The 13,544-nt window shown below is 42.5% G+C and overlaps 1 pseudogene; it reads left to right on the top strand.

Moving 5' to 3' along the window:
- Positions 1–12,856: 12,856 nt before the first annotated feature.
- On the top strand, positions 12,857–13,306 carry LOC147435919 (gibberellin receptor GID1C pseudogene; annotated as a pseudogene).
- Positions 13,307–13,544: the final 238 nt, after the last annotated feature.

Below are 13,544 nucleotides of genomic sequence, written 5' to 3'. Positions count from 1 at the left end.
CAATAACAACATCTTAGCAATAGTGCTCGAAGAAACCTTCTTTTAAAAACTTGAAAAACACACACATGAACATATTTGAGAGGTAAATTTCTATATTTATCTACTTTTTGTAGTTTTCTCACCTTCAAATTTACAATATAGGGATAACTTTAAATGTAGCTAGCTACTAGGTCTCCCAATCTCAGGAAAATAAAAATTGTTTCAAAACATATTAAGTGCATAAGTGAAGGGAGAGTTTACGAAATGAAACGATACATGAAAGTGAAAAACCAGAAGACATACGAAAGGTGGAAAGTCAAAAGACTTTTTGTGTCCATACAAAGAGGTGTTTCTCTTCTCCTTTATTTTCTCTAGCGTTTTGTTCTCTTCAAAGTGTCCTCTCTCTCTCTCTCTCTCTCTCTCTCTCTCTCTCTCTCTCGCAATGTTGTTTCCATCTTTCTCAACTATTACTATTGCAAATCTACGTGCTTCTTCATTGTTCGTTGCTATTATAGATTAGCACATTGTTTTTGCTGTTGTTGAGAGAATCTTTGAATTAGGAATACCTTTTAATTTTTTTGTAGCTAGCTAGTGGGATTCCACCAACCCTAGAGAGGGAAAAAACATACGTCAGATTGTGGAAGTTTCTCTCTTCTTCATTGTTATTAGTCACTGAGGCTAGCTTCTATGAGGGTGAAATGAACAAATTGTCCAGTTTCATGTCTCGTTCAAGGGTTGTGAGGGTTCACATATGCAACCTTCTGCTGCCTGCAAGGGTCACATGAGCAAGGAGCTCCGGGTGTCTTGCGATAGAGAAGGCCGGGTTCATAGCGGGAGCTGGTGCGTGGACGTGATGGGGAAAGGGCAAGGCCCGAGGGACTAGGTGTGTTCGGGATGGAAGCTGCCCCAACAGTTTTTCCTATTGCACTTTGCAAGTCCGTCACCTCCCACTTATGTTTCCTCTTGGCCCTCTACTTGGGGAAATATCATTGGGGATCATGTTCGTGCTCCTGGATTGGTGTGGCGGATGGAAAATGTGGCAGGTTTTCTCTTCGTGGGTGGCACTGCCGGCTTGAAAAGGTTGGGACACGGCTTCCTTTTGTTAGCTTGTGGCATTTGCGTGGAGGATCTGGTGCTGCATTTGATATCGTGTCTCTCCCCTATTGCTGTTGTGAAGTGGTGTGGATCTGTTTGGTTTCGAGCTTTGGGAGTGATGGTGCCTAAGGTTGTGCGACAACGATGAGCCACACAGTGGGGACCTTGGGCATCATCTCTTTGCTTTCATGGCACATGGCACACCATAATTGCGTGTATGCTCTTGGTCTAGGTTGGTCTACTTGGTGGATTCCATGGTCTCTCCAGCTTCTTTTTGTGGTCTTTATCTTGCAGATGTGGTCGGTATTAGCCAAAGTGACTTGTCGAGTATACAGTCATCTTGTGGTAGAGGCAAAGGCATGGTGGCACCTATAAAGTTTCTCCTGATGATGAGGACATGGGCCCCGCTGTCAAGAAGCACGTAGTGCGGCTAGGAAAGCGTCGGGCCTCTGATTGTGAGAGATCACATTGAAATCAAGTGAGTCACAAAAGATTTGAAGCAAAACACATCAAAACTAAACAAAGATTTGAAGCAAAAGACACATCAAAACTAAACAAAACTCCAGCAATGAAAGCTTCACTTTGAAAAAGAACCAAGATCAACTCCAAACTCTTGTGTGTGTGATGATTTGGTGTGCCTTGCTCCCAATTACATAGACACAGTGCTCTTTGGCCTTGATAAAAACCCTAAATTGACGCTTCAATTCTTCGTCGTGATCATTTCATGGTAGCTTCAAAACTTCATTAGATAAGCCTAAGTGGTTATTTGAGGAGGGGATACCCTAATTGGTGGCCTCACAGCATCGAAAACACGTAGCGGAAGCAACATGGGACTGCACTAGCACCCTCACTTGGAACGGTTGTATCTCCTTTGTTATATGTCCAAAAGAGATCATTCTTGGCTCTATAACTTTAGTCTCATCTTGAGCAACAATGGCACCGTCATTGACGGCATTTTGAGCCCTTTGTTTTCTATTTTTGGACTATTTTTGACCCTTTATAGTCATTTTTAGCCCAAAAATGCTCCTTTTTTCCGTAAAATGCCCAAATGAGCTGGGGAAAATCCCTAAATTTATGAAAAGTTTTCATCAGGCTCAAATTTCATATTGAACCTCATTTTTTAACTTGGAAGCACTTTGGACATACATGTCTTTTATACCCACGCATAAAACTATTTTTTGCCGAGATCGTCCACATTGAGTTGTCTAGGTAAAAGGAGCATGCCACTTTGAAACACATGACATTTGTACATCACTAAAGCAAATTAGGCATGTTTTAATGTGATAAAACATGCAACAATGCCACGTCCTAGGCCTCGCGTGCCCGGCAAGGAATGTACACGTCGGCAATCGTGGCATCCGTTTTTGTATATATCACACTAGTTATGTACACTATGGATTTGGTCCCACACATCAAAAGCATTAAGAGTGAGGTAGATGTTTTTAGTTTCACATTATGCATGTGCCACAACACAAGACCGCCCTCCCGGATTTATGGTATGTGTTCTTGGAATTTTATCTCGGGGTTAGCCTCCCTGTTGAGGCCTGTTATGGATGTTTTGATGGTGCTTTTATGATACAATGTGGTGTGATTGTAACTTTTGGATGCCCTTGCTAGATTTGAGCAGGGCTGCAGCTTGTAAATATTTTGGCTTGTTAATATAATACTCACTGTTTGTGAGTTTTGCATTAAAAAAAAAGAGACCTAGGCTAGAAATTGGTGGCACCCTGTTTCCTGGGTGGCAGGTGGTGTTTGGATGTGCTCTACATTCATCTTGCGGATGTCGATGGTGTTTGTTGTTCTAGCTCGGGAGTGCTCCAAATGTCAATGGTGCTTGTGCTCTGTCGGTTGGTTCGTGTTTGAAGCCGATGTCCCTTGGTGGTGTGTTGCAAGCAGTCAGGGGTGGGGTGGCAGACCCTCCTAGTTGGTGGCACTCATGCACACCTTGTTTTGTTTATTATATGTGTTTCTATAAAAGCATGTTGATGCTTCTGAAGTGTTGTTGGTTCTTCGGTTTGTCATTTTGTATGGGTTGGGCATCCTTGCAAAAGCCCTGTGGAGCTATTGTGTAGCCTGTGGACGATGGTATTGGACCCATGGTAGTGTTTCTGCATGGGTTATGTATATTTTTTTCTTTTTCAATATAATATATCACATAATGTGGGATCGGCAAAAAAATGAGCACACACATTTCCATAACACACGCACACACATCACACACCCCTAACTCAATGTAACTACTACCTACACAAGAGTCAATGACATAATCTTCAATACCTATATCTCTTCTTCTCTATCTTTGTGTGCATGTGATATCTATCCCTCGCTTCGAGTATCGCATCTTGACTGTGATGTTTTGTCTTTTCTCTCATAGCAAGGGACCTCCTAGCTTTTCACTCCCACATGATATCATTCGCCAGTAACTTCCACAACTAAGTAACTTACCCTCTTTTCTACAAACGAATCCTTTTTTTCACCTCCTTTGATGGCTGAGCTAGTGCTGCCCAAATCTATTGATGTTGCATGTGATGTTTCCCCTATTGCTACAGTTGACCCCAACCAACCTTGTTTTGATGCCCTCAATGTGTGTGTGTGTGTGTGTGTGTTTTGAGGGGGGGGCGGGGGGGAGTTGTGGGGTTTCCTCTTTGCCTCCCGTTAAGCTGGTGGTCAAGATGCATGTTTACCTTCTCTGGCTTGTATAGGGTAAAGGAGCCAGTTGTAACACGTGTGCCTTTTAAAAGTCATGCACGTTCCAATTTAGAGACAAAAATTTGGAATATGCTAGGAATCTTGCTTATGTGTCAACTTGTGATTTGCTGAAAACTGTACCATTACTGGGCCTTGGGTGTTTCTAACCCCTAAAAGACCTCAAAATTTAAACTTTTTCAAATTGACTGCCCAAATTAAATTAAAAAAATTATCAATCTTGGTATTACCTAATCCACCTTTGCATGAGGAATCTCATGCAAATTTCAAAATTCACATATGACCAAATTTGCAAAATACCACCCAAAACTACACTTTTTTTCTTGAGTGTCTCTAAACTGGCTCCTTTACCCTACCTCTTGGCTGCTTTTTTCTTCTTGAGCCACATGGCTTTGCTTTAATACGGCTCCCCATAATAGATTAGGTAGATAGATTGTGAGTATGGTAAAGAAAACCACAATCTTAACATTTACATGGACTACTTAATTAATGCTGCAACTTTGTCTAAAGGTTAACTAATTGGCAAGATTCTAAAACAAATCTCATAATTGGAAGGAAAACAGATACAAACACCCCCCCCCCCCCCCCCTTCTTCCGCTCTTGCTACACAGCCTTGTGCTCTAGTCATCTATCTCTCTATCCTTCTTCCTCAGACATAAGGGACGTGGCAAACCTACAATGGAAGGTCTATCTTGAGGCAATGCAGAGAAAACCTCTCTCTTTGTCTCTAGCTCTCTCTGCATCCATGCCCTCATGTACACCATCGCTTGTTTCTGGACTCAAGAGGGGGGGGGGGAGGGGGTGTCACTATATATAATTTGTGTATATAGCATTCAAAGACTATTTTTAAAACTCCTTGTTTGTGAATTTTTGACAAGTAATATATAACTTTTCTATTCAATCTGTAATTTTTTTCTAATTCCATTTTATGGTGCCCTTTTGTATGTGAAAATATGGGAAAAAGTAAAATTCAATAACCCCTTCTACTGCACTCACATGATAGTCACATTATTAAGTCCCCCCCTCTCGAGTTTTTAGAGTCTATTGTGGAGATGGAGAGAGAGAGAGAGAGAGAGAGAGAGAGAGAGAGAGAGAGAGAGAGAGAGAGAGAGAGAGCTTCGATCAATGCTAGCCACCAATAGTAGCGAGAACCTTTCAACGAACAGCTTTAGAGGGGTTCTTTGGAGAGATGAAGCAACACTAGTGGTGGTAAGCTGAAGTGACGTCCGGCCTGTTGTCGTCATTACTTTCTCATGAGGAGATGTGGCCAGTGAGGTGAGTCTGGGCCGGTTAGATCCTAAGGGAAAATGTGGACACATGGAGTTCCTAGTTGTCAAAAAGCTAGCATGCTTTCTGTTGGAGTTGAAGCTTGGGCTTATATAACCCGCCCAGAGCCCGGAGCTTATGACTATTCACCGCTGCTATACTTTTTGAATGAAGCGAACCTTCACTACCTTTGCAAGGGTGCTCAAAAAGAACCACAAAAAATATTATTAAGGAACCTTGTAGAGTAGAAGATGGGTTCAAGCATCGTATATTGCCCACCCTTTCGGTCGTATCCTCTCATTTGCAATTGCTCCAAGTTTTTGCACATTAATAGTAGAGGTTTTGCATACATAGAGAAACACATTACAACAACTTGGTAAGGTCACTGCAAAGAGAAATTTCCCATTAGGGAAAATTCGATTCCCTTGCGGATGCACCTAGTACTACATTGATGCCTTCATTTGCAGCTTGTCCAAGTATTGCATTCAAGGAAAAAATGGTGTGCTGAGCCAAGCATGTTGATGAGTGTAATAACTCCTTGGGGGTGATATTATTTGTAGAGTTTCTAGAAGCTAATTAATATGCTAGATGTCGATGGGTGCCAAACTCATGCAGCCTTAACGTTAAGAGATTTGATCTCAGTAACGTGTGATTACCCTAGGACCAAAAAGGCTTCTTGGAGTTGCTCCTCTTCAAGTTTGTTAGATGCATGTCCATGTCATAGGAACGTGGCATCTAATTTATTTCTTACATCGAGAGGCATTCTTTTCTAGCACGTTAGTTGTGAGCACAAAAACACAGGACTAATCAAGCCTATTATATGTATTGCTATGTAGAGGCATCATTTTCTTCTTACCATAGTAATAGCTCTACACATGCGGCACCATGGCAATACAATTGATGCAAGAGTCAGGTTGATACAATAGCAATAAAAAAATACTTCCATCGGGAAACAATCAAATACCAGCATGACCTTTGTAGCCAACAATATGTCATCACCACATGTTGTAAGAAGGTAGTTTAGCTAACCCTTCACACCATTCATCAATATGGTGTACAGGTTTCATGCACTGCACTGTTCACCGTCAAAATTTTTACCCATAGAGATACAAAATGTCTCATAGGATCTCCTTGCCTTGTCTTCGACACACCCATCCAGAAACAATTGTGTGAATCTCTCTCTCTCTCTCTCTCTCTCTCTCTCTCTCTCTCTCTCTCTCCAAATCTCTCTCTCTCTCTCTCTCTCTCTCTCTCTCTCTCTCTCTCTCCAAATCTAGAGTTCAAGACTTGTCTGATAGAATATCGTTGAGCTCTCTTGGATTGTTCAGACAATGTTATAACGTGCCTTCTTCTTCTCCTCCTCCTCCTCCTCTCTCTCTCTCTCTCTCTCTCTCTCTCTCTCTCTCTCTCTCTCTCTCTCTCTCTCTCTCTCTCTCTCTCTCTCTCATGCGTTGATGTCTCTTGGAATTGTTCTTCTGACATTGAAATTCTTTTTTCCTCCCTCTGAAAGGCCAAAGGGTAGACTGGCATGTGGTTCTCTTTCCAACCTCCCTACTTATAGCCCTTGGCCTTTGCAAGTAGGTCCCCTTAGCTCATGCATGGCCCTTGGCTCCTAGTCGTATTGAGCCATTCAGTCCCTGGCCCTTGGCCTGCTGTCCGGTCCTACCATTGGCCTGACATTACCCCCCCCCTGGAGAAGTGTTTTCGTCATCAAAAACACAAGTGGTGATGTCTTCATAAGAACACTAATGTTTTCCACCGTGATATCCATCATGGATCCAATGGTTCATTAGAGCGGAACCCGGTTCAGTAGGAGGTTCAATAAAATCAAGAATAACATCTTGATTTTCCACATTGTGATCCCTGTGCAACCGTCTTGGTTAAGCGACTTGTAACCAACATAGCGTGAAGACTCCATGTAGAACTCTCTTGAGAATGCTAAATGAGTTATCACAACTAAGAGGTGTCTAAATACAAATAGGTTTCAGACTTTCTGAAGATACTGGAACATGCAATAAAAGTTATGCTCAACTTTCCATGAAAGTAGTATGCTGATATACTCATCAGTGGCGGAAACCAAGTCCTTGACTTGCTGTTATTTTTTGCCAGTAGCCACCCTCATCAAAACTGATGATGAAGGTTGAGAACTAGTCGCAACATGCCTTTCATTATATGAAGCAAGCTCCAAACCGGAAAGGTAACCGATCTAGTTGTGTTGATTCGTGCTAACGTATGCACTTAACATATCCTTTAGCGTGGTTTACTAACATATGCGCTTAGCATATCCTTTAGTACTAAATAGAATGCTTGTAAACTGTCCATCCAACGCGGGATGAATAGCAGAGAATAAGAGTGAGGTGCTTTTCTCAATCAATTAAAAATAGTCTTCCGTGACTGACGATAACCTACGACTAACCAAGTGAGGTTCCAATCGGATACATGATGTGAATTTGAGTGAAGTAAACTCATAGAGTTTAGATCATCCAATCCCAGACCCATACTAAACCATTATGGTACATGGCCGGGTGTGAAATCATACTAAATCCGCTAGAGAGGTTGCACTTGAAGTGAAAACACTTGTAGAAATAGTAAAGTCCATGAATTTGCGTGCCGCTCCAAACATATCAGTGTTAAACACTAGGGCCCATAACACCTAGTGTGCATGCATTTGACACAAACAAATTCGAACCGCAATTTCATGACGAGACTTTCCACGGTACCGACGTGAAAGCCGTGCAACATAAGTTGGGCCATAATGGAATGTGAAAACGCAGTCACACCTAGGTACCAACCGTGAGACATTCTCATTAACATAGCACACTTGGCTATATGTAGAAACAACCATTCGTTACTTGGTTGTTTCATAGCACTTGTAATCTCAACAAGTCTGTACTTTTAGTACCCGACAATTTTTGGCCACTGAAATTGTTCCTGATACTGTGTGCTCCAAATGGTCTAACAAATGGATATGACCAGCACGTAGGGACGTCGTCGCAACACATCATTAGAAATTATGCGCGAGTGTCAGTCCCAGAGACTCATATTCTCCACATGTGGAATATGTCTCAAATGAGGATGTCAAGAAAAGTGACATCCATCAAGTACGAGATGTACTTGTGTGTGGAGGTAATTGTAAACACTCCGCGACATGAGTGAGAGGGACCCTCACAGACTTGCTCCACACTGGCTAAACCGAACTCTGTGAGTTCCTAACCATGTTGTATCCCATGTGACAACATGCCAGACAGAACGCTACCATGCAGTTCTGTAACTCGTTCAACAAGAATCAAACCTATCATGGTATCCTGATGAACTATAAAGAGAGAAAGTGACAACACTTTCTCAAAAGGCGATGCTCTTACATGACCTTGTTACGTGGCTAAAGAGAAAGTTGGATGAAAGACTTCTAGCTTAAACATCCCCTTGATAGAGACAAATAAATTGAAACTTGTAACCCTGGGTGTTGCCTTTGAAATCCAAACCTGTTGGTTAGAATCTACATAGTCAAACCCCTTGGCAAGACCCTTGATAGAAACAGCTCCTAGCAGGTAACAGTAACCAACATAGTCGACCGTGTAAAAAGATGTTTGGAATCAATTGGAAAAGTTGATTTTTTCCACCACCTGTGGTAGATTGCGGACTTCTTTCCTTGAAAATATAACTAGAATAGATCAAACTGTGATCCTCAATGCCTATGGGATGATTTAGTTGTTAGGTCTTACCCCAAAACTGCGGTTCCATAGACACTCGTAGTGCTATAGAGATATCAAGAGATCCACACAAGTGAGAGGCCTAGCTCTTATGAACAACTAGGCTGTCTCAACTTTTTGTTGCCTCTAGACTCCTTGGTATAGATCAACTGACGTGAGTTTAAGAGTACCAGAAACTCAACTCAAGTTTGGCACTAAAACATGTAGTGATAATAGAACACCCACAACATCTGTAATGGCAAAACTCTTGCTTGGTCATTAAGATCGATGGGGACTCCACTAGGTAGATATGTTCAAGCTAGAGAACAATCACCCAAGAGACGCCAACATTTGGGTTCTACCCTAGGTCTGACAATGGCTCTTAGCCTTTGTGGCACATAGCCCTTATGCCGATAACAAATTAGCGTTCAATCGACGAGCCGATGAAGACTAATTTGGGTGACGTCTTGGCCACTTGCTAGCTGAGAGTTAGACTACCTTGGCTCAGCTGACTCACGAGCAAAACATGTATCAAAAGCTTCTTAAAAAGTTTTCATTATTCTTCGAGAGAAAGAAGAAAGAGAGCATGTTGGGATGAAGAACTTTCCTTAAGTTGCTGGAGCGTATACCCAATCTGCGTGCTCTTACACATCTTATGCTGGTATGACGCTCTCATCGAGAGAGGTAACAAAGAACACGAGTCACATCTTGACCCATGGATCTTGTAGGGGTCGTGACTATACGAGGGTGAATTAAATAAGGCACTTTTCATGTGAAATAAGTCATAGACTTAGGTTCTATTTAGTGTTGTTGTGTGTTGACAGCAACCAAAAATCATGTTAAACAATCCATCACTTATCTTGTCCTTGATAGAGTTTCTAGTGTGATAGTAGAAGCGTAATTCATGAGGCGGTAGAATTGATCCACCTAACTAGCATGCCTTGCATGCTGAATTGTAAGCCCTTGCCGAGAGTGATGGCCTCAAACGTGAAAGCCAAAAAAAAAGTGCCGTGCACAGTAGCCTGTACTGCTAGGGAAACATCCTAACTTCATGTTTCCACACGTAAAATAGGAGTGGATATCCGTATCATACCAGTTCCACAAACGTGTATACCAATGCCCTTGATTTGAAGTCAATGAGTTGTGTCGGTGTACACATTAGAAGCCTTGCTTCACGGGAAACTGTCAAAGCACTTTGCTTTGCACAACATACAATATTTTCCACAAATAACTGTGAAAACATGAAAAAACAAGCAAAATTTAAAATTGTGTAACCTAGTCATCCGCTGTAACCAGTTGTCTAGAAATTCTTAAGGACAAACTCGCTCTGGAAGATGGCTCATAGCCATAGCTGCTGCGCGAGAGAGAGTTTTCGTGTATATCATATACACCCTCTTTTCATGTAATGAAATAATACGCTGACAAACTGAAAAATTTCTCCAAGTTTTTATGCTCATAGCATAAGCTAGACGGGAAAATCTCAATGCAAGATGCCAAATGGGAAGCCTTGTTTCCCTTAACAACTTATAAAGTTCCTGAGAGCTCATAGTCAAAGGATATTTATGCTAAAAAACAGATGTCATAGCAAAAGAAAGTTGACCGTGTCGATCATTCACAAATAATCGACCTTGTCGGATTGTACACTGTATTGAAAAACAGAAAAATATTTGCAAGAGCTGTACCTTGTACTTGCTTGGCTTGATTTGTTATCCCCTGGATTTGTAGATGGAGCCTTGCTCCCGTGATGTCTGTCACAACGTTGTCATACGCGAGATAGGTAAAGGAAAAATAACCCTGAGTTGCACATTGCTGCTTGGCATGCAGTCATTGCCAATTACTTTAGAAAACACGTTGGATCACATTCACAGGCCTTGCCTAAACCTTAGGATCTAACATTGCCGCAAAACCATGTCCGAGAAAAAATTCCAACCCCAAAAGTGAAAATTTTACCATAACTGTAGATCGTTAATGGTAGAACTCATTGGGCCAACGACTATTCTCACAGCTTTATAACATAGCATATTCCATGCATGAAGAACATTCACGTGCAAACATGATTTAGCGGCTAGATGATTGAAAAGCCCAATGTAGGCTTTGAACTGAAAGAGATCTGCAAAATTCAATGAATTGAAAATGTGAAAGTCAACTTGCTTACCAATGTTGACAAGCCCTCTTCGAGCGATGGAACCATGTTGTTGTATTCTGGATGGCCTTGTTAGCGACATCTGACGCGGTGTATTATCACGTAGAGTGGAACTTCCTGGACACAACTGCAAGCTGTTGTCTCCACAAATAGAGCAGAGACCAAGGCTGCGCCTTTACATGATCTTGAAGTTGTAGACAACTCGTCGGAGCTTTGCCTTGATGGCTTGTAAAATTGCCTTGGAATTTTCCATGCTGAAACTCGACTGCCGACCCGAGAGCGATGAGCGCATCGTTCATCTTACGAGGAGCCCGGTGCAGGGCCCTTGCATGCCTTTGCATGTTAATGCATGCTAGGTATGTGGGAAAGCTCCCCTGCAAGGTAAAACCTAACAATTCTTTTGTTTTAAAAAAAATTACACATGACTGCACAACGATGGAGTTCAGCGTCTGTTGCGCAAGGAAAAATGTCCCCAAGCCCTCGCCATGTTGCTCCCCATGCCTCCATTGCATGACGAGAATTGCATAGCAGGCCATCGCAATCAAGCCGAGCCCAAGACCTCGTGATCTCGTTGAGGTCGATTCAGAGCACCTCTTTGTGTGTAAGGGTGCTTACCCGCGCGGCCTTGGCTTCCTTCGCTTGGCATAGTGGCCATGCCCACGCCACGGCTTCCTGCTTTCATGTCGACCTCGACTGCTTTTGCAATTGAGCATGCATAGCATGTAAGCAAGGTCTCCTCCTCCTTCAAGGCCTCAGAGAGAGAGAGAATCTCCATAGCTTTGCAAAGGCGAGGGACCTAGAGAGAGAAAGAGAGAATACACAAGCCACTCTCTTCCTTTCCTCCATAGCCTCTCCCTTCCCTAGAGCTCTGATACCAGTGAAAGGCCAAAGGGTAGACTGCCATGTGGTTCTCCTCGTAACCTCCCTACTTATAGCCCTTGGACCTTGCAAGTAGGTCCCCTTAACTCATGCCTGGCCCTCGGCTCCTAGCTGTACTTGGCCATTCAGTCCCTGGCCCTTGGCCTGACACCCTCCTCTCTCCTTCTCTCTCTCTCAAATGTAGTACCTCTTGACAAATAGGTCTATGGGGACTATTCCCCACAATGTCTTTGAATTTATGAAGAAAATAACGATTCTAAGGAAACGAATGATTGACTATGTTGAACTTGGGCTGAAACGTGAAGGCAAGACAAAACGCTAGTGGATTGGAATGCAATCGGCATATTTCATGATATAAAGAGAGAACAGAGGGAGTGTGAAGGCTGGCAGTCCAAGTACTCAAAAGCTCCATGCGATCTTGGAGAGAGAGAGAGAGAGAGAGAGAGAGAGAGAGAGAGAGAGAGAGAGAGAGAGAGAGAGATGCATGTTTACATTATGCATTTGTTTCCCACTATGGGCACCATATGCGCACGGGAGGGTTGGAAAAGCTAGAAGCCTCGACCGTGTTCAAATCTTGTGAGTGACCTTGATCGCCAAGTTTTTTTCGTCTTCCAACCAAATTTTGTTGAGCCCTCCAATGTCCTTGAGATTATCACACGTAGCAACGTTTCCACCTCATTTAATACCGCATGCCCTGTTGAGGTTGGCCCCAAGACGCTGTTGTTGATCCTGTCGCTTCCCCTTTAGTAAAGGTCCCATGGGGGCGCACGCGTACAGAGAGAGAGAGAGAGAGAGAGAGTGGGAGAGCTATTACTTAAACTATTTCTTTGTTTCAGAGGAGAAGAGTGTACCAGTTGTATTTTACTTCCATGGAGGAGGCTTTGTAGAGTTATGTGCAAATCTGTCTTTCTATGACTCCTTTTGCAAGTGGTTGAGCAAGGCTTGCAGAGTTGTTGTCATCTCTGTAAACTACTGATTGGCACCCGAATATCGATACCCCATAGCCTATGAGGATTGCTTTGCTGCACTCAAATGGGCGGGGAATAGCTCTAATATCCAACACATTCCTTCCATTGCAAACCTCAATTCTTGTTTCCTCATGGGTGATAGTGCAGGAGGCAACATAGTTCACCATGTTGCTTGCATGGCTTTCTCAACTACAGAAGAATATTGCTCCTCATCACTTCGAATAAAGGGGAGCATCCTCTTATTCCCTTTCTTTGGTGGAGAGGAGAGAACGCCTGCTGAAATAAGAATGCCTAGTGTACCTTTTGGAACGGTCGAAGACGCGGACTGGTATTGGAGAGCCTACCTTCCATTGGGTGCAAACAGAGATCATTTTGCATGCAATGTTACAGGACCAAATTCTATTGATTACTCTAAGCTTGCTCTTCCACCATGTATGGTTGTGGTTGCAGAGCATGACTTTTTAAAAGATTGGGAGGTGAAGTACATTGAAAAATTGAGAGAGAGTGGCAAGAAGGTCTCCTTGGAGTATTACAAAGGGGGTATTCATGCATTTCATATTTTCAAACATCTGTCATGGTGAAATTAGAAAAGTTCATCAAAGACATGGCCAAGGAAAACGACCTATTTTCTTCTTGACAAGTATTGGGGTACCTATTTTCATATTATATTGATTTTGGCTGCGATTCATTTCCATCAATCTATTTTGTGTAAAGAAACCGTGGCTAAAATTTCGAGAGTAGCAAAACAGTTTTTAGTAATGGCATCATGTGCTCCTTTTACAAGTAATATGGGAAACCTTTGTGCCCCTTTGTATTCAA

This window comes from Adiantum capillus-veneris, chromosome 18, assembly GCF_014529385.1.
Source record: "Adiantum capillus-veneris isolate H3 chromosome 18, ASM1452938v2, whole genome shotgun sequence".
NCBI classification, from domain to species: Eukaryota; Viridiplantae; Streptophyta; class Polypodiopsida; order Polypodiales; family Pteridaceae; genus Adiantum; species Adiantum capillus-veneris.
The sequence above is the reverse complement of the archived record's forward strand: the minus strand, read 5'-3'. Positions and strand labels throughout refer to the sequence as shown.